This window comes from Phalacrocorax aristotelis, chromosome 2 (genome assembly GCF_949628215.1).
Source record: "Phalacrocorax aristotelis chromosome 2, bGulAri2.1, whole genome shotgun sequence".
Taxonomy (NCBI): Eukaryota; Metazoa; Chordata; class Aves; order Suliformes; family Phalacrocoracidae; genus Phalacrocorax; species Phalacrocorax aristotelis.
Genome location: NC_134277.1, coordinates 114,170,780 through 114,190,356, shown reverse-complemented (window position 1 = coordinate 114,190,356; position 19,577 = coordinate 114,170,780). Strand labels below are relative to the sequence as shown.

Sequence of the window (19,577 nt, the reverse complement as noted above, 5' to 3'; positions counted from 1 at the left end):
CGTAAGCACTCCTGAGAGCTTTTCCTCACTTAAATTTGGTTGAAAAGTATGAACGGGTTAGAAAATTATTCAAAGGGGCATGGGTTATTGGCCTCTGCTTGCCTGTCAGACAGTGGGAGAACACAGGCTTAAGAAACCAGGCTAAAATCAGCTGGGGTTTTTTTGTTTGGTGGTTTTTTTTTTTTAAAAAGGAAGGTTTATTCAGAAGTAGCCAGTTCAGAATTTTTCCATGAGATGACAACGATGGGAAGCTTGAAACATCCATAGCACTCTGTCATTAGCACTGCTTGTGATAGAAACGCCGGTCACAGGCAGCTCTGGAAGCACCCGCTCCTAATGAACTGTCATGCCTGAACTCCTGAGCCGTCTTTGCTTGTGCATTGTCAGAAACTCCTCCTCTATCAAGGCAGTAAGTTTTGTAATGGCTGTCAGGACGCACACCTTTTCATTCGCGAGAGAGCGAGGATGCGTTCCTGCTTCTAGGGCGAAACTCAGTGTTAGGAGCCACCATGAGGAATTGCATCTGTCACCCGAGGTTTACATTTAAACGACCATTAGCAAATATCACCATTTGCTGCTGTTTGGATCTTTCAGGGAAATGCGGCTGATTGTACATGGTGAATGTAGGATTAAAATCCATCAGTTCATACTATGTGCAGATAAAAAAAAAGGTATGTTCCACTTGCACATATAGCTAGTTTCTCTGTGCATATATTTTAGTTTACACAAAACTTTTTCAACGTGTGTTTTTCTTTTTCGTGCTGAAAAATAACACAAAGTTTTTCCTTGTGCCTCTTACACCATTGCCTTTCACCACATGCTAACATATATGATGGGAAAATGGTCACGGCCTTCTAGGAAGCAATAATAGAAATTACCCAGGTTTCCAAGTAGTCCCATTTCTAGTAAGTCTTGCCAAATCTTGACATTTTATCAGAAGGTATGTTGATAAAATACCTTTCTCAAAGCTCTGGTCCTTGAATTACGCTAATATTCCTCTAATAAATCAATTACACCTGAATGGTTTGAAAATCTGAATATAAGCAGAAAGAAATAATTTTTTTTACATCCCATTATTTTTAGATACTCATCATACTTCTGGTTTTGGAGTTGATGCTGCATACAAATGATAATGAATTTTAGACTGGGGAAAACCTCATAACTGATGAATACCAGTTATATGTATTCCTTCAAATGTTATGTAACTTCCAGAAGTCATGTGTGGTGCTCCTAGATTTTATGGGAGCCTCTTATGGGCAGGGAGAACAGAATGTACACAATTCCACCTTTTCTCTCCTTTTTCCCCTTAATATGTTAAAATCTGAACCTTTCAAACCACACCGCTGCTCTAAGCATGAAAATCAACCAGAACAATTTACAGAAAAAAAAAATTTCTTATATTTCATTTTACTCATTCAGAAGAGAAAAGATGTGGTACCACTAGGAATTTTGTATTGGGTATCACAGAAACAAAGCACATAAAAGCAAGGTTAAATGAGAAACGAGCAGCCTCATAGTCCTGAACAATTCACTAAATATTTTTTCAGACAAGGGAAGCTTTCAAGCCCCCACACAATCAGGCAGGGGCCTGTACTACCCTGGTTTTACAAGCTCTTTTTTTCAGGTCCAGAAAGCATAATCAGAGACTAATATTACTTTTGGGACACTCTGCCTAGCATAGTTTGTGTGGGAGTTTTTTGAAAGTTTGCCCCAATAAATGATTTACCGGGACAGTAAAAAGATCAAGAAAGCGCTGAGCTGGCCTCTCAAGACAAATTACTTTCTTCACCCACTCCTTGAAATCCTTTAAAAACTTCTTGTAATGATTAATTGTCCAGAATTCTACAATGTGTTGGAGATCAGGGCCCGTAACTACTGCATATCTCTCCTGGGATAAAGATGTGGTGTGGTCTTGGATTAAATCTTGTCTGGTGCATCTACACATTTGCTTTGGTTATCCATTTGTTTTGCTCGTTACCTGAATTTTCCTACAGAGTCATTACGCTTTCGATATTTTATAATGCCACACATTTTTCTACTAAACAAAACACAAGAGAGTGTTTTGCCCTCCCTTTTTTTATAATGATTTTGTCAAAATAATTTGTTTCAGGCGTAGTAAAGACAAAACCAGACTTGCAGGGAGGAAGGAAGAGGCAAGTGGGAAGATGCTAATAAAGGCAGAGAAAAGAGATAACGGGGACTGAAAGAAATGACTGCACATACTTGGGGGGGCTCCCCTGCCTTTCCTCAATACTGGTGCCTCACTGGGACCCCTGAGGATTTTCACAATACGCATAATAAAGAAACAGTGGTAGGAGACACATGGAGAAGAACAATTAGGAACAATGAGAAAAAAAATTACAGGCATAATTGTTCCTCGTTAGAGGTACTTTATGATAATAAACAACGATATGTATTTCTGGTGATAATGATCCTGCAGTTCACTCTCTCTACTTACTCTAATTCCCCCTACAGTGCCACTGCTGTCTAATATAGAGTATTTATGAGAACGATGAGTTAGAAAATTAGATTCCATTATAACAGCATCAGGTATAATAAGCCAAGCTATGGAAAATAACCTCTCTCTACCTTTACTGGTTCTATACCTGTCATTTCCAGTGGTTTTCAACACCCACCCATAGACATTAAACATTTTACATGCATCACTAAGTCTCATATTATCTTCATTTTACTGAAGGAGAAACTGAGGCATAGAATAGCTTGCCTACAGATACAGACCTACCAAGCAGCTGGGCTAGGCAATGGGCCAGTCTGCAGTCACATGCTTTAACTGTTTCTGATGCTTCTATATAGAATATTATTAATTACTGGCAATTTGTAGTAGGAAAACCCATATGAAGGCCTTAATAGCAGTGTGTGAACACAGCAAGAAGAGCTTCTGCTCCCCAGAGGAGCTCCCGAAAGGCTCGCAGCTTTAATAGCCCATAGAAGCTCACATTGGGAACAAAGATCTTTTAAAACATTGCTCCCCTAGTAATTTTAATTATGGCAGATCATTAGTCAGCAAACCCATGCTCGGGGACTGCTTATTGAGCAAGGAAAGCCTCCTATCCACAGCTGCAGCTGCAATCGCAAGCTGGAGTGCCTCGCAGTGCTAACAAAAGAAATTACAGAAATATTTTCAAGACCCTTAGCAGACCCGGGCAGGACAGTCTATTCATCTACCACTACTGGTCTGGTCAACTCAGAAAACGAGGGAGGAGAAAAGGTGCTGGTGATACAGACACTGATGGCGGGGCAGTCAAGGGTCTGGTGCTCATCCCCTTTTTAGCAGTAATTTGGTACCTAAGGGCTGCATGTGCCTTTGAAGCACAACACAGTTATTTTTAAAGGCTTCCATCAACCAGCCCTTCGTGTAACTTAAGAAGAAATGGCACTGTAATAGCAGATGTAATGTTTTCCTTGCAGAGTCTGCAGTTCTTCAACACATCTGCTTGACACCCCCTTCATAGCAGACAAACCTCCCGGCAGGAACCGGTTAACGGGGATGACAAGCAGCACCGACAAGCAGCAGCTCTGGAGGAAGGCAGTCATGTATTTAAAAAGGGAAAACCACCACCAAGAAGCCCACAAAAAAGCCACACTATTTATTTTCCTGGGAGGTGAGTGGGAAGACTTTCAAAGTGTGGCTGTTATGCTGTTTTGGCACAAAAAGAACTTTTCCAAATTGAAATCTTCCATCAGGCTGGCTTGGAAAATGGCATGTAGTTTATAACTATGGCTTGTTCCTTTCGGCTTTGCCTCCTCTTCCAGGTTAAAGTCAGCAGCTGGGAGCATCTCTGGGAGGAGGGAGGAGCATGTAAGAGAGACAGCAACCCCAGCGTGTTTCCACTGTCTGGCCCAGAGATCAGTAGGTAGTAAACACAAATGCTCTCCCTAAAAGGACTTTTCTTGGCAGGATACCGAGGGAAAAAAATGAGACTATTGCTGAGGTAGGGAACGAAAAGAAGTTGTTATTTGCTGGCACGGGGGGAAGGAACGAAGGATGCTGAAAGGGTACTGGGCAGCTGCTTTTCCGGCTGCTCTGGGAGCCAAGGGAAGAGCCTTTGATCTATGAAGCAGGCCTGGGCTTGCCGCCAGGACCTGTATCCTTTCTCCAGCAGTGACAGCAGGCTTCCTTGCTAGTTCCTCTCCAATTGCCGAGTCAAAAAACAAGTGACGTAACTCATACAGGGACCTCACTGAAATGTTTCTGTTATCGTCAGCTCTGCAGAAAACATATGCTACCGATGCCTTAATCTGAAATTATCTTCTTGTCCAAGGTGGGAAAAGAAAAAAAAAAGAAACCATGAGGTCCTCTGGATTGCATCTTGCAAAGCCTCATTAAAAACCCCTCTAGTATACTGGTGAATTAAACAAAACCATTAGTTCTACAGCTGAACTACCATGCCTGCATAGCACCTTGGCCAAGCAAGCCCTCCCCCAAATTTTAATGTGCTCTTACCTGTTGTGACTGAGAGATTCAAATCGGAATATGACTTCCAGACCTATACCTCAAATAATGTCATCAAGACAGTACTTACTAAAGAAAGAGCTCTTTCAAAATAATTGCCAACAATTTTCACATAGGGTGATGTGAAGACCAGCCTGCTCGATTTGTGGTGTTGCCTGAGGAAGGGGAACATGAAGGCAGCTGTGCTCCTCAGCTCTCAGACCAGAACAACCAGAGCACACAGAATTTCTTCTAGCACCAGCATAACACGCTATTGCCATCATTGCAGGTAAATTCTGCTTGGATGTGATCCAGGCTTACATCTTACCTCAGAACCAGACACGATTTGAAATTCTCATCACTTGACGCACAGAAACATGCTACATTCTTTTTCTAATGAAGCTGAATCATACATTTTTGCATTACATAACCAAATATTCACTTTACCTTCTTTGCAGCACAACAGCTTTTACACCATCGCCTCCCATTCCTTTTGATGCTCACCATCACAACTGAGAATGCAACCTTGCAACATGCTCAGGCATCTTCCCTGAATACTGGCTCAGGAGTTTGGATGGTCCCATAAAGTTACCTCAACTAAGCACTTCTGTTCTCTCAATAATGCTTCCATCTTGCTATCAGGTACTTGCTGCCCTGTATTAATGTTACCTGTACGGCAGTGGCAGCTCCTCTCATGCGGGGTACCCTGCAAGATGCACTGGGTGGCTTATTATTAGTTCTCTTTCCTAGGTTATAGCTTACTACTGTAGGATGCAATAACAACTGCACGAGGTGTTCTCTTTTGTCCATGTTCAGCTCCGCTGAACTCAGCTGGAGCCTTGATATTTGGGTCAGATTCTGTCTCCAGTCATTGTCATACTGACTTTGACTTGCCCTTGATGAAACGTTTAGTCCCTGGTGCCACCTGGGGCACCAGTTTCAGTCTGTGATGCTGCCTGTTGCTTTTCACATGGATAGAACCTGCAAAGGTTTTGTGCTCTTCCCCCCTGCCCCAGTTGCTAAGTTTTACTGAACCTATCAGACATTGCTGCACATGAGAAGACATTTTAAACACAAACCCATTTATGAAGTTGGGTGTATTGAGAAAAGAACAAACCACAGAATAGAAGCAATGAGTTTTGAAATCATTGGCTAAATTTTGCCTTCTAGCACACACAATCAACTCTTGTACATTTCTTTTTGAACATATGTACCTGAAACCCGATTTCTTTTTGCTTGAGACATTGTGTGAATTGTGTGCAATTGCTTGAAAATAAGGCAACACACATAGATGGAACTCTGAGCTGGAGTAAGCCCGTGCTGACAATTAGGATCTCTATCAATTTTAAGATGCTGTTTTGCTCACTGCAACACTGCAAAAGCAGCCAAACCTCCACCTTGTTATGGCCATCTCGGACAGTGGCTAAGGCAGGCTGCTCTCTCCCAGCCGCTCTCCCAGCTCCAGTGACTTGCAATTCAGCAGTTTCCCTAGTCTGATGTGATTGCCTTCGCAATTATAGCCCTTACTAGATTTTATTTCATTTATTTGTATGGTTACTTTTTGAGCCCACAGAGTAACAACAAAACATCTAAATAGTTTTGCACATTTCATAAAAATGGTGACTTTTCTCCCCTACTTCTGCGCAATTCAATTTCAGCTTTTTTGCACACTCATTTCAATATATCTTGTGTGCAATTGCCTCGTTACTTCTTTCTGCCTCTAATTGTTCGCCTTACTGCTGACAACACTGACTGATGCAAAGAGAGGGGTGTAAACAGAATGGGGACATCTGCAGATGTGGAAACACTTTAAAGTAAAAATTTAAAGGAATTTAAATTTATTTATTTAATTAAATAAGTTTAAATTAATAAAATTTAATTTAATTCAATTAAAAAAAATTTCCATGTCAAATGGAAAAGATCAACACTGATCAGGAAAGAAATTAATTATTTTCCATCTTCCAACTGTGCACATTGCAAAAGATTCAAAGTTTGTTGAAAAGGACAGCTTTGAAAAAAGTGGTTGATACTTTAATTTTCATGAGAACTGAATGATGAGATTTTCTGCTGTGTAAATGCTTGAAACTTCATTTTTCGCTTCTCATCAGTAATAAACACACAAGCTATAGAAATGTCAGTTGGGTTTATAGAAACCTAACACTAATATAACTAGAGATAACTCTGCAGAACAACTGGAAGGATACATCAGCAAAAGCTTCTTCACTCTCTGTCCACAGCTGCACAGAGGGTTAAGCTGTGGCAAGTCAGCTGAAAGACTTGTTGGAATTATTATATGGCAATGTATTAATAAGCTGGAATTTAGGCCAAAGAGGTGACACAAAAAACATTTTGTCATGACAGATTTTGCCTGCCATTGGCTTTTTGAAGCTGAAGGCCCACAATGACTTGGTTTTTCCTGTAGCTGGGAAGAAGGTGGCCATGGCCTCCAACAGCACCTGTCACTCACCTTCTTGATGCAGCACCAGCAAGAATTACTAGGACCTTTCTTCAGGAATTCAACACCAAACAGCCCAAATTTGGAAATCAGGAGGAAGATCTAATGCCTTCAGCTAGCAGCTCTTCTTCCTATCTTTTTTCTATGCCTGCGACTCTGGCAAATGACTCGGTCACTTAAAGGGCATCACACACTCAGCAAGCTTCCTAAGTTGTCCAGCCAGATCTTAGCATAGTAGGCTTCTGGGACATAGAGCTGGGACTAAGCCCATTGGAAAAGCAGCTCAGGCTACATGCTTTTGCAATCTGTTGGTAATAAAACCCAGCAGCATATCTCCTAAGCCTCTTCTTCAGACTGCTGACAGTTCTATGTGTCTAGTATGTAACTGGCATCAGACAAAGGGAGGTAAGCCTATAGAGTCAGAAATAAAAAACACTCACTAAACCAGATGTATTGCAGCTATCATAGTTTCCACTTATTTTTGCACATCTTTAATAATTGCCCATCTGAAATGGAAGCATCTGACTGGCTGCCATATATAACAAATATGTTCATGTTTATATATGTCCCTAGTTTCCTTCCCCACATGTACATGTTTGAAAAGCCTCGTGTTTTGCAGCCTTCACCCAAACATCTGCAACCACTTATGGAATAAAACAGTCTGCCTTCTCAGCCTAGGTTTTTCAGTGCACACTACAACTGATGTCATTTTGGTATTTTGGATTTTCAAAAGAAACAAATAGGTTTCCAGGCAAACCACATCACAGAACGTGCCACGGTTATCAGTTCAAAGAGCTTCACTGGCTCAGCAGCTAGTGCTGTGTTTCATCATGTCTTCCTGAGGTCAGGCAGGGAAATGCTAGCACAGGAATACACATCTGTGTGTACACAAATACCTTCAGTCTTCGGTTGTTCTCTCCCCAACTGCTCCCTGAAATAATCCTCTGCAAAGCACAAGAACTGTCAAGTACAGGCTTGGCCACGGATAGACTGTAATATGAACCATGCTATGTTCTGGAACATGGGTGTTTTGTATGTCATTTTAGGGATGAAGGAAAACAGACTGACTGAGGCTGAGATTGTTATTGTACTATCCCACCAACTTACTATGAAAAGGTCCCTCAAACTTATTTACAAAGGTGTGTTCTGCTTACCTTTTGTCTTTCCTCTAGCCCACACCAGAGGTAGGGTGAGAAATAAACTCCCTAATGATCCCAGAGCATGGAAGTAAGACTGGATTCAGGATGGACTGCTTAGACCTTCGCTTCTCCAATTTGGCAAAAGAAGCTAGACGTATTTTGGGTTCCCAAGAGGACCCAGCATGGACCCAGGCTCCAGTGAGTGACAGATTAGACTGGACACAGCGTATGCAAAGCAGAACTGCCTCTGGGGCTGCTCCCAGCTAACCTGGACCTGTTTTCAGTTCGTAGCCTCAGGCAAATCCTGGGTTGATGCCTATGCAACTTTTCTGAAGCAAATTCTGTTGCATAAATGAAACAAAGGTGTTGTAGGAAGGGGGATGAGAGCATGCTAACAGCTTAGCATCAGTAGGTACCGATTCAACAATTTGCTGACTAACCCTGACAGGTCATGAGTGATAGAATTACATCAGAATCTAAAGACATCTGGCAAAATTTCTAAACAAACATTCTTTATTAAAATTAGAGGAATAAATCGGTCAGAGGTCTCAAAGGTTTATTGAGTATTCATTAATACGTAAATCCTCTGGAAAAAGACATTATGCTGACTTAGTATGTGGGTGTGAATCTAGCTGAGCTAGGGAAAATATGGTGTAGGAGACAGTGTATTTTAGGTAGATGAAGTATATTTCTGGAAGGGCTACACCTTCAGAAGACCACAAACATCAAATTAAGTGTCCTAATACCTCGACGTAAAAACATAAGCTAGCAATGAAGGACATGCAAAAGTTGGCTGTAGAGGAAGACACGTGTGACTCAAGAGTCTCACCCATGGAAATCAGCCCTGTGTTGTCACTGGGACTGCTGTCCAGTGCTTCTCTTTCCTGTTTGCGGTCTGACATATGCAGGCACACACTGCTGTGACTAAGATTAATTCACTGGAGGTTATAAGTCCTCATGAAAGGGCTCCAAAGGGTGGGTGTTGTTCAAAGTAGGCATTCAAAAACACAGGTTTCTAAATATGTATTATTAAAGAGGAACTAAATGGGTTTTGCAAGCCATATTTTCCCAAGGGCAAGCTGACCTTTTTCTTCCTTGTTCTTATCCCTGAGGTATGGGATTTCTTTTCACAGATACAGATCCTGAAAGATCTTAGTGAGAAATTATTTTTCACATTACAAATGCCTCCTCTGCTGTCCATACACGCTGCTGCGCAAAACCTGAGCTGTAAGGTAACATAACAATGATTACTTTTGAATGTAAGTCTTGCTTGGCATTACAAATTTTAGCTGTAATGCCTGATTTTACACAAATGCAATTGGTCCAACAGTTTAGAGGACTTGCCTTTTCCACAGGCATGCTTATCTGATGAATAAATTTAACATTCATAAGCATGTGACCTTGCTATTCCTTTTTGACTTGAGATGTTAGTCAGTTTTGGATTAGATGGTTGCTATTGCTATGAAAGGACTGTGGTGATGGAGCAAGCATCATCTTTGAATCTTTGTTAACAAAGAATAAATGGAGTCAGATTTCCTTTAACTCTGGAAGAATCAAAGAGACAGCGACTTCTGTCTTGCAAATCTAAGCTGCTATCAGCACATACTTTAATCAAAAATAGTCACTCCATATTCCCACCCACCCTCAGTGTCATGCCCGGAGGTATTCTGTGCTATATCTAGCATGATGATGTACCCGTGTGAGTTTCTGTTGTTTCTGTCATGCACCGATAGGTACAGCTCAACAAATCAATGCCCCAGCTCCCGTGTTTGCTATTGCACTTGGATCTTAAGAGATATTCACCACATTTTTATGTTTTGGGTGATGACAACATATTGCTTCAGGTCTATAAAACAGCTTGTTTTAGATATCCGTAGTCAATGGAGGACAGCTGCTAGACCCACAAGCTCCTGTGCAGATTCTCCCCATTCCTCAGCAAGCCAGTGTTCTCCAGGCCAACAAAGAGAATTTGTCTACTTTACAAAAAATGCTCTTTCCCTTTACCACAGTGCTACAATACTACAATATAGTATTATATAGTTGCAGAACAAACACCTGCACTACTCAGGACTTGTGGGCAAGTCACACAGAAATGTTTTAGCCTCATGTAGAAACGTCACATGGAAATGTTTAAAAGTCTGTAATGAAAATGTCCCCAATGAATGGGCTGTTCACAAAGGATCATTTCAGCTCCTTTCAGAACCTGTATTAAGGACAAGGTTTAATGGTAGTTGTCTTCGGTGGTACTACACCACTAATGCAGCCCTTCTGCATTGTCACATCCCGATCTGTACTAAAACACATCAGTTGGATGGTGCTGTCAACCAGATCAGGTACCTGATACACATCACTGCTTTTATATTCCATTTTGGTTTTCCATTCTCTTATCTTTTTTTTTTTAAAAAAAAGTCAGATTCATGGCACAGCTCCAGAAAATAGCCATATTAGCAGAGTTGGAGGGAGCAATAAATTGTGAAGTAGGGACAGAGATGTTGTATGACAATATCACTTCTGAAGACTGAGTGCTGACACTACAGCCTCACTTTAAGTGGTTGGAGGAGCCCCGGTCTTGACACTGACTATGAGAGCAGCCCAGGGAAATTTATTTTCCTAGGACGAAGTTGGCCTTTCTGTGTAACCTTTACTTCTCTCCATATTGTAGGAAGATTCAAATCTGTACTCGGATTTTTACCTTCAAGAGCAGGAGCAATGTATTACGTTGCAACCAAGGACTCAGACCTGAAGTCACAGAGATACTGATATTTAAAGAGATTAAAAAACCCAAACCTTCTTAAACATCTGGTCTGCATAGGGGTTACTGTGAATGGTATCAGGCACCTATCCACATCATTAAATACCTGAACACATTTCTCCTCCTCTACATTTATGTTGGTGTAATTAAGATGAGAATTTGATTTTAGTCCTCTTAGGGTTCTTTTTTTACCTATCGGAAGAAAAAGATTTACTGCATACAGTTCTGATTTAATGAATCAACATTTAAACATCTACCTCTCATAAACCCAAATCTTTTCAAAGATATCTACAATGCAAGTCATCCACCTGAATGTATGAAGCGTCTTCTGTGCTTACCATTACAACAGTGCCAAGGTCCTTTTTTTGTGCTTGTGAGCTCTGTAAAGCTGACACATCTGAGAATAGACTCATCTCCATTAGATCTTACTCACCTGCAATAAAACTGTGAAAAAACAGTTTTGTTGCAGAATCCTTCACCTTGGCAGCATTGTGAAAGCCAGGGGTATATAATTTAACATTGGGCTCAGCCTGGATTTACTTTGATATTCGTCAATGAAAGAATGATTATTTTCAGAATACCCTTTTGAGAACAGAAGAGACCTTTCAAGTCTTTTCTGCTGAAGAGACAGCTGGATTGTGTAATGAGCTGATCTTCGCTTCATATTCCACAGGTGACCCTCAGTGTAGTGGCCGTAGAAAGTTAAGCACCATGTAATAATAATAGAAACTAAAAGCAGTCAGTGCAGAGGTGTTAATTACATGTGGGGAAAAAGCAGAGAGTGTGAGTCTCTGTTTTAGTTCATTGTCTTTGAAGGTCACCGTCGAACCGGAGAAGCTTCGCACCTGCCCCAGCCAGCATTGTGTGAACTGTAATGGAGTTGGGTCAGTTTGTTGAAATGATTTTCTAAAAAATGCTGGCATAGATTCACCTTGGGGCTGCCAACATATTCTGTTTCAATCGGTTACTGAAAGTCGAGCAGTTGCAAGAGCCTCTATATGGAGAGACTGAGGGATTCACTTTTCCTGGTCCAGGCCAGCTGAGACTTTGTGGGCAGAAGGACAGACGTTTAGCAGACACAAAATACAGGTATAGCTGCTGAAAGGCCAGCCCATTTCTAGTGAGTATATAACCCACTTGCTTCTTTCCTATCTGTGTACCCAGATTTGCTTCCATGGAAAAACCAGGGCACCTGGGGAGATGGTTGCATCCAGAGCCTTTTCCAGCACACAGCACTCCTCGGGACCAGGACTTTCAGGGTCCGAGGACTTTACCAGTTCAGACACAGGCACTCTGACAGAGGGAGGTCACATGTGGATGGACCAGGAGCAAAGACTCATTTAATAAACAAGTGGAAAAGGTAATTTCTTATTTCCTGCTCATCTGGCTCTGGATACTGAAGTGTAAGCCTCTAGTATTGCGGACAGATCGTCAAAAGTTACTGGACCACAAGTGAGTGTTACGCAGCAACTCCTTGGTACAAAGAATCAGTACATCGGAGCCAGCGCCGAAGAACGATGAAGAACGCAAACTCTTTCAAACGTCACTAGAATGAATGGTTTCACCATTTACATTTTTGTGGGGTCATGTCATCTGAACTTTTTTCTTTGGTTAGAAACCTCGGTCACGCTATGTACAAGCACCGTATCCCGAGGCGTTCCTTGCCTACATCTCCGGTAGAACAATAACTCCCTCTGGTGTTTGTCTGCTATTGTTACTGCCACAGCCACAGCCCTGGGAAACGCTGCCAGATGATGTACGTACTATAAACCCTCTTTTCTCGGTCGATGGTATTTTATGCTTTGGGCAGAAGGGACAGCGGGTGCCCAACAGGCACATGCCGGCCCCAGAGGCTCTTGCGTCTGCAGGTGAACATCACTGCATCGTGAAAAGGGAATTGCCAAACTCTGCTGCTGCCGAGCGGCTCACGGTGCCAAAGACCCATTAACATGCTCCCTGCATTTATTTAATTACAAGAACAGTAGGCTTATTGCAATGCATCTGGATGCGTTGTTTGATGAATACTGGAACTTACCAACTCAGTCCCAAGAGGGTCAGCATACTTACAGGGATATATCAAGTGTCTGGATGATAGTTCAGAGTTAATGAAGTGTTGCACTCTGCTCTTGGGACAGACAGTACGGAACTGTCATTCAGCTGCAAAGTTATTTACAGGAATGTTGTCACAGCTTCAAGGCTCAAATCTGACCTACAAGTGAGTTTCAAGCTAGATCTGCAGGCAGACGAAGCAAAACGGGATGCAAGGGAATTAAGCTCCTGTCCTTAGGGCTAGACCTTACCTACCTATTGCCATAGTAGTGCTGATTGCCAATTTTTTAAAATGCAAAATTTACAAGAATATATAAATTTTATGTAAAAATTTATCACATGATAATTTATAAGTAAACACCCAATATAATTTTTTTCCTAGATTTTTGCTGTAATGCATCGATGAAAACAAATCTGCAAGAAAAGAAGAGGGAAACTAAATGTTTGAGGTATGCCTTTTACCAAAGAGAAGAGGCTATTTTGCTGGGCAGTTTGATAGAAATTCCTTCCAAAGAATCATATGATCATTCAGCTGGGTGCTCTCTCCAACCAGCCCACATGGCTTTTTGTATTTGACCTAAATATCTGGAGGCTTTTTTTTCTCTTTTTTTCTTCAGCATATCACAGAACAGGAATCTGTAAGCTGATTATTGTTGCTGTTAATTCACTTCTGAATGCGAGCATCTTTGCCTATTTCAAACACTGGTATACAGAGCTGAAATCAGGCAAGTTAAAAGAACTTGAAAGCTCATACTAAATCCTGACTGTCTGGCTCCCTCATCTTTGTTACAAACAGCCCTATGGCAGAAGGCTTTCTGGCCAAGGCCTTGTATTATACAGTGTGTAGCCATACTACACCTTTGATGTAAAACAACTCCCCTTTAATGTGCTGTAATCTCTTATCCCCTTTGTCTCTCAGATAATAATCCTCTTGTGCGTGGTAATCCTCAAAATCACATATGCTCTTGAAAGCTTTTCTTTTGGAAATTATTCATATCCATTTTCTGGGCACTGGCAACTAAATATTAGAGAAAACACGATTCTTCTGTTTTTGACCAAGACAGTCTGATTTTTTGTAGCCCAGATTCACTGCTTGGCTGGAACTGGGTCAACAAAATGAGTAAGCAGTTTCTAGTTGTCCAGCAGAACAGTGGCATGCCTACTTTTTGTTTGGTCAAGACAGAGGCACAACATTTCTGGGAGAGTTAACAGGAAACAACGTTTTCTGTCTGGGTTGTAGAACAGAGAATTAGAAAAGGAAGATCTAGTTGTCTGGAATGATTTAAAAATATCTCCTCCTGGAGTACTAAAACAAGCTAGTAAACTAGAAATGCCCATCTCAGCAGTAATAATCAAGACCCCTAGCACGCACTGACACCTGGACATTTACAGGCATGCTACCAGCTACTCAAAATTTCATTATTGCAAGGTTAAACATTTTTAGATACTGCCACCTTAAGTTAGAGGTCAGGGTTGAGACTAGAATTACTTCATCAGATCAGCGTGTTTATTTAAATGATCTAATTGTGGTAATAGGTGATGACTGTAATGTGAGTCTCGTCAGGTCAAATGTAAGATCCTAAATGGCATCAACTTCACCAATTGCAGGACATGATGAATATTAACCGAAGAGTTCAAAAAAATTTTTTTATTTGCTGACAAGCACGCACATTGCCATAAGGAATTTGTAGCAATCTAGGAAGAACGCTGAGCTACAGCTTCCAATGATACAACAGCACAACCTGCTGATCAGACCATCTCATCTCTCTCATCTGTCCAAGCCCAGCCAGCTTGCCCTGCTTGCTCCCCTAAAGACCAAGCACAGAAATCTCTCCAGGTTTACTTTTTACAGAGAGCGGGACCTGCTGCCAGCAGGACAGATCCCTCACCGTCCTTGGGCATGGGGATGCCCCATCTGCAACCCCTCTGTGTTGGTCTGTCCTACACAGCCACATTGTCCTCCCTTCTCCTGGGCCAGCAGGCAGAGGGATATATCAGCCATGCACTCTGGGTCAGCTGCTGACTCATGGCAGTTGCCCTGGGGATGATGGATAAATATGCCTGAGCTAAACACAGTGCTCTGGCATCCTGAGTTAATGTTTCACAGCGTTCCTCATTTAATCTTGTGACTACAAGAGGCTTCAGGTTTCTCCTGAAGTTCTGTGAAGCTCATCCTCGTACAAAATCAAAACTACCTTGCACTGACTTCATTCAGATTATAACCTATTCCTCAGGAGTCACAAACCTGAATGCAAACTCACCAGTTTCAAGAGTTTGAGCGACGGGGTCTTGCTGGTGTCTGGTCTCTCAGCCTAAGCAGCTCTGAACTTTGCTGGAGGTTTAGGGTAGCCCCCAGACCTTCAGGTCCTTCTTCGCAGTGAACTGCGGTAGCACAACTGTTGTAGCTTAAAGATTGCCACCCAGGCGTAACAAGAACAATAAATAGTACTGATAAACACTCCAAGATGAAGTGGGCTGCACGTGGGAATCAGGCAGTACTATTTCTAAAAGAAAGGCAGGAAATTAGGCTCTCTTATGCCATTTCAGACGTTTATAGTAAATCAGCAGAATTAATGGCTCTAGCAGAGAGAAACTCTACTCTCACTGAGAAAGTCACTGTACTCCGAGCAAGCTAGCCAAATATTAATTTCCTTACAGCTGTTTTGCCATTTATTTCCTTGATTTGCCAAAATTATGTCAGCTGAATTTTCTCATGAGTGCAAACATTTGTGTTGCAAAAAATAAGAAACTCAAGTATTTAATCCATTTTTAGGAAATAAAGTTAACTTATCAACTGCAAGTGTTAATCTTCCCATCTCACATGAAAGTCCAGAAACTCCAGATAGATATAAAGCACTTGGGTATCTTGACTGCATGAAGTTTTAGATTCTGCACATCAAAGGCAAACATCTGTCGAAAGGACCCAGTTTTAATCTGGTGAGTGGAAAAAGGGAAGTAAAATACGAAGGTTACAAGCAAGACTCCTAGGAAGACACTAAACAAATTTTTTCAGGTACTACGTGCATCAATGCACATAAAAGAAGAAGTAACCTTATCTCCTCCATTCCTCTCTCTAACGAGGATTAGAAGTCCTGCTGTCACAGGGAGCACGCCTGCTCTCTTTAGTCCACATCTAGGTGACGACAAGCAACTCTAGTTTGCCAGAGCTTAATTAAGTAATCACTTTGCCGAACTTTGTTAGCAGTGCATTGATTAGAAAACCACAACTTTTAAATTATGAAATATGCTGCCCCATTCAGTTTCTGAACTTTTAAAATCAGTGTAATCACTCCTAAGTCACTGCTTTAATGTCTGTTGATTGAAAAACAAATTATTGCAGTAAAAGCTAATCTTTATAATTAATACTATTTTTCTTTCATCTTAATTCTTAATTGAAATAAGCTTAAATGAACAAGAATTAAAATAGAAGCCAATGTAAAGCCACTGCATATATGTTATTACTATGAGGAAAAGAAAACTGTAGTATTAAGATGAGAAGCTTAATGTTATCAGCACTTTCAAGACTGGAATCAGAATGACCAGATTAAAATTCAGGCTCTAATTCCCTTTTTATCTCAGCCTTCTCATCAGTGATACAGGGCTAATCATCCTTACTTTTCTCATTCATAGATCGTTTCAAGGATGAAAAATACAATGTCAGTGTTGAGTATTATAATAATTAGTTTTAAAAGCATGAATGAAATAATGAAGATATATCATAAAAGCAAAGAAATGGGGTATTTGAAACCATAACTGTATGACACTGAATTAATCAGGAAATAACAACAGTGTGATGAGGAAAAATATTAATCTTTTTTCCTTCAGTGGCAAGGAAACAAAATTTCAGAAATCACAATATGACTTTCTTATTTCCCACATATTTCCCACTAGAGAGGTCCATTCTGAAAAAGTTCACAGAGTAATTTTTGAGAATTAAATCTATTACAGGTGCAGCTAGCTTTTGATGTATGTATGGGTAGAGTCTAAGATTTTCACTTTACAGATAAGTGGTTGTACAGACAAAGAACAGGGGTAGGGAACTAGTAAAATGTTGTAATTAAATGGGTTTCAAAACACCTAGTGATACACATAAATGAAACTACAAAGCCCTATTTAATTACCTAATTGCATTAAAAAAATAACCCCTCTCACTTAGAGAATCCATGAAGAACCTAAATGGCGTAATAGCATAACTAACTACAGAAGGAAAAAAATCTCCTTGATAGATTAAAATTAATGCCAGCAAAAATAATCAATCACTGTTTAAGATAACACATGACAAGCATAATCAGCTTATTATTTTTCCAAGCCATCAGTAGAACAAGATGAATGACAAACCTTACAAGTTACAACAATTTATCAGTTGCTTGTAAACTAGTTTAGCTATATTGCCTTGAAAAGTGGGTTGCTATATAGCAGTTACTCTTCTGACTCCTTTTTTCACATCATGGAGTTCACTTAGTTACCTCATCTCTACGGTGGATTTTCAGGAATCACTCCACTGATACACATGGGAGAGAAACGCTTTGGAAAGTTTGGCCCTTTAACTTTTTTACTCCTAATCTCACCAAACCTTTACACCAACAAGCATCTGCTTATCATTCAAAACAATGTCATTTAGTGGCCATTAGTGGGTTTCCTTTCAGAAATGACGGTCAAAACCCAAATCCTACATTTACATTTGTGGCTGAAACGCAGCAATTCCAACCCACTTCACACTTCTAGGCATTTCTAAATCAATATGAAGGCTTAAGCTCCAATGAGATTTGCGGTACAATTCATTTGTTTGGGTTGTAGGACATGGAACTGATTTAGTTATTCTTTCAAAGGCAAACTCAAAGTCATCTTATACACCTTTTAAAAAAAACTTCGGAGGCAACTAAATGAATCAGGGATACAACATGGATAACCTATGGCAAGGTGAATGCAAAGGTCTACCTTTGCACGTTGTTATTTGCTATGGAGATATGAGGATCCACCTGTATGCTATGTAACCCGAGGATGAGACCAAAATGACACAATTTGAAATGTGACTGTAAAACTGACAGATTTTGCATGCCGACACAGTTACTTGTGTGGTACTACGCTCTTCTGTCCTGTCTGATTAAAATCTGGAATAATTTAAAAATGAACCAACATGACATCAAAAGCACAACACTATGTTACCATAAGTATGTTTTGGTTTTCTGCAGAAAATGAATCCTTTATTAAGTGCATTCATGGTTAATATGACAGTTATCTGAAGAAATATATTTTAATGATAGGCGTTGGTCTAGATATTCAATTTCTACAGAAAAACAAGGAAGAACGTATGATACCATTTGGCTGTCATAAAATCCATGAAGATGTCATGCTTTGTCATTTCAAAGTAGCTTTAAACCCTTCAGTTAAGACATGCAGGTCTATCATTATGTCAAATCCCAAGCTTTTAACACCAAACACATGATTAGTGTTGTCAGGTCTGTCAAAACTCAACAACTTTGTCAGATACTAGACACAGTAGCACTGACTCAGTTGTTGGCAGGTGGTTGGCTCTAGCGGCGCCTGCTGTGGGGCCAGGTTGGGATGCTCCTGGCAGCCCCCTGGGGGATCTTCTGGGCTTTCACCTTCTCTAAAAGATCCTGGGCAATCCTGAGCACACAGGGTGAGCTTTCTCAACGATGGAGGGACAGTGAAGGGGTTTAACAGGTGGCTGGTTGCTTGACTTTCTGTTTAATTGACCATCTTAGTGCTGCTGAGATCAGATTATATTGTTTACACTGTGTTATGAAACACTACTTTGGACACAGTATTTTTTGTTATTATTGAAATCAAGTAACTGAATGCAATGGGCAGCTGTGCAAGAAACATATTTTGTAGCCAACACTGTATTGTATTACGTTATACTACCAAAAGCACACAATTAATATCAGATGTTTTAAGTTTTCACTGGCCCCAGTCTTCTGTAGCTGCATCTTTCCTGAATGAAGACATACTATGAGAACGACTAAAAATATTTTAGAGTTTCAGTTTTCAAAGAGTGATTTCTTATAGAGTTGTTATGTGCCCAACTCTATATGGCTCAAGCTTTGAAAGCATAAAACCAAATACATGTATAAAACTTATGAGAGCTTTTCATGCCAGAAATTGGTAATTTCAACTTTGATACATCAGGTCCTTACAGGATTTGAAAGAAGCAGCTGCACAGAACAATTAGGCAGCTGGAGATCAACCCTCTGCAGTGATATAAAGCTCCAGTTTCTGAGCCTGCAGGGATAGGAGAGATCAGATTTTAAGCAGTGACGTCTTAACATGCAGAAGAGCTGTCACTGCTGTTTTTCTTTTCAAGAAGGGAAATTATTTCTGGGGGTAAAGCCAAATTTAAAGAGGAAACATTCTGAGGGTGTATTAAGGCTAAAGCTGGAAACTCTTTGAAATGGCAAACATGTTTGAAACAGGGTAGTGTAAGTCTTCCTTTTAAACATTATCGCTACATTTATCTTTTCTGAAGTACTGGATTTTTAGCCTTGTTTACAGTGTGTTCTAGTGCATTTGTGTGCGATAACTCTTACAACCCAAAGGCAAAATGATAACAGCCTATAGGATGACTTTGTTCCAGCATTTTTCAGTCTCTGCCAATTTACTTTTAATAATAGCATTCTTGTATTTGTAAACTTATTACAATGATTAATCAGACCTGTAGACCCTTAAATACTGCACAGAGAGCATGTAGAAGTGCTTTACATATAC

At 40.5% G+C, this 19,577-nt stretch overlaps 1 protein-coding gene across 1 annotated transcript in view; it reads right to left on the bottom strand.

Annotated features, from left to right (window-relative positions):
• The window catches only part of DLGAP1 (DLG associated protein 1), a 435,074-nt gene that overhangs the window by 60,170 nt on the left and 355,327 nt on the right, over window positions 1-19,577 (bottom strand). The gene's annotated exons all lie outside the window — the stretch shown is intronic.